Source organism: Palaemon carinicauda, chromosome 44 (genome assembly GCF_036898095.1).
Source record: "Palaemon carinicauda isolate YSFRI2023 chromosome 44, ASM3689809v2, whole genome shotgun sequence".
Taxonomy (NCBI): Eukaryota; Metazoa; Arthropoda; class Malacostraca; order Decapoda; family Palaemonidae; genus Palaemon; species Palaemon carinicauda.
Window position 1 is genome coordinate 37,513,287 of NC_090768.1, and position 2,500 is coordinate 37,515,786.

The window sequence follows — 2,500 nt, forward strand, 5'->3', positions numbered from 1 at the left end:
TTTGCCTTTTTTTATCGGCCGTACACGTAAACAACTCTTTTACCGAACAGTACTGCACTAGTGATCATACAGGTCATACCGTGAAAGGGATTATGCAAAGTACGGTCATTTTTGTTTTCTTATCTAGAAACGGATGGTTTGTGGCGACTGATTGACTGACTACCGCTTTGCACTTAGAACACAACCAGGGTATGTACTGTAAGTGTCTAGTTTCCCAAAGGTTATCCTATAAGTATATTTAAAGGACCTTGTCCTAGAGATTGAAAATTTCGCTGGTGGTAAGGGGCTCTATGAGATAGTCGTTCCATATGTTTTTTTTTTTTCGTTTATTCAATGCTCATATTTTCAGCTTGTGTCTGAAATTCAATTATTATTCGATAGAAGTTTTTAAGTAAATTCTGCAGTCTTAATTTAATCATATATATGTATATTTATATATAATGGTAGGTATGTGTGCGTCAGAAACTTGGGCCCTTAGTAAAGTTTAAAACATAAGCTAGATACAACTCGGAGAGGTATTGAAAGAATAATGATGGGAATAACACTAGAGAAAAATAGATCAACGTGAATACGAGAGCAAACTAAAGTAGATAATATTCCAACAACATGTAAGAAAAAAAAATGGACATGGTCAGGACATGTAATGAGAATGCTAGATACTAGATGGATATTAAGAATAACAGAATGGGTCCATAGAGATTGCATCAGATGCAGGGGAAGGAAGAGAAGACGATGGATTGTCGAATTAAGAAAGTTTGTGAGTGTGGACTGACATATAAAGACCATAAAGAGACACAAGTGGGAGGATATGTCTGAGGCCTTTGTTCTGCTGTGAACTAGTAACGGCTGATGATGATGATGTGTGTATACATACAATATTTTTCGATTGATTATTTTGTTACTGTTTCGAAGGTTCAGAAGAGTCAACGTAATTTTCGATCTCTTTCTCTTTCAGTTCATGTTGTGATGTAAAATGTAATTTTCAGTCTATGATAATGTAATTACAAGAGAGGTATTGTATCATAATGTGTATTATCAAGAATAAATGTTGGAAATCAAATACTCAAACTCACTCGTCATATCGTATCCCAATTTCCAAAAAGCGTTGAGATGTCTTTTGTCAAAAACAAGTAGTGCTTTGTGCAACATACAGCATAAAGCATAACGTCGGAAGGAGTCATGAGGTTGAAATGATAAAATGCAAGTATCCAGTGCAAGGTCAAGCTGTTCTTGATACTATTACATAATAGCAAAAGCGCGTCGTACAGGAAGATTCATTTTGCATGGTTCCCGTTTCTTTACTAAACGAATCATTTTGCAAATGTAATGCCTGAATAATTCTCATTTAATTACATTCCATTTTTTTTTTCTTTTTAACTGATTCTCCTTATTAAATAAAAGTAGAATTTAACGGTACTCTTAAATTCTCGATAGGCGGAGAAATAATTATAAGACTTGGTCGTTAGATAGAATTCATAATATAGCGTTCGAGTCGAAATCCAGGCGTACGTCTTCCTGCAAGAGTTATAGGGTCCAGTCCATCTTCCCCCCGCGCGCCAGACGATATAGTGAGGCCGGTCTGAGAACATGTAGGGCGAGAGAGAGGACGCCTTTCAACAACAGATAATGAATGGGGAAGTGCAAATCTACGGTTGCTAAGGACAGGGTTTCAATACACGCATTGTCTGATGGGGAGACACATTCCCTTTAATGCATAGGTCATGCAGAGGAGTGGGTCGGTTCATGTGCCAGTTCCCTGTCGGCTTCTTGTTTCTTACTTTAATTTTCTCAAAATCTTTCATGTTTATGTTAACTGTTGTGTATATTTTTTCTCTATTGAACTATTATTATTATTATTATTATTATTATTATTATTATTATTATTATTATTATTATTATTGTTGTTATTTATTATCATTATTATTAAATAAAAGACATTTCTCTAAAATTATTATTATTATTATTACTTGCTAAGCTACAACCCTAGTTGGAAAAGCAGGATGCTATATGCCCAAGGGCTCCAACAGGGAAAAATCGCTCAGCGAGGAAAGGAAACAAGGAAAAATAAAACGTTTTAAGAACAGTAGAAACATTAAAATAAATATCTCCTACATAAACTATAACAACTTTAACAAAATAAGAGGAAGAGAAATGACGTAGAGTAGTGTGTCCGAGTGTACCTTTAATGTTAGTTCACATAGTAAATGTTGATATAATTCATAATTCGATTTGCTTTAGCAATCATATTTCTTTTATCGTTCATAAAAGTAATTTCATGCAAGAACCTCATCAATCACATGAAATTGTTGGTATGTAATTTAATAATTTAGTAATATCAATATGACTTTTTTATGCGGCAATATTTTCCTAGGAAAAAGTGTTTTTATTACGATCATTATTACTTTTATAACAGTTTTTTAAAGCAATTATTTTTATGATAAAACGCTCATTCTTTTCCGTAGAAGCCCACAAACATTATTGATAACTTATGTAGTTACTT

At 33.6% G+C, this 2,500-nt stretch overlaps 1 long non-coding RNA gene across 1 annotated transcript in view; it reads left to right on the forward strand.

The window, feature by feature from the left end:
* Positions 1–2,500, forward strand: part of LOC137634250 (uncharacterized) — a 689,990-nt gene that overhangs the window by 309,130 nt on the left and 378,360 nt on the right. The gene's annotated exons all lie outside the window — the stretch shown is intronic.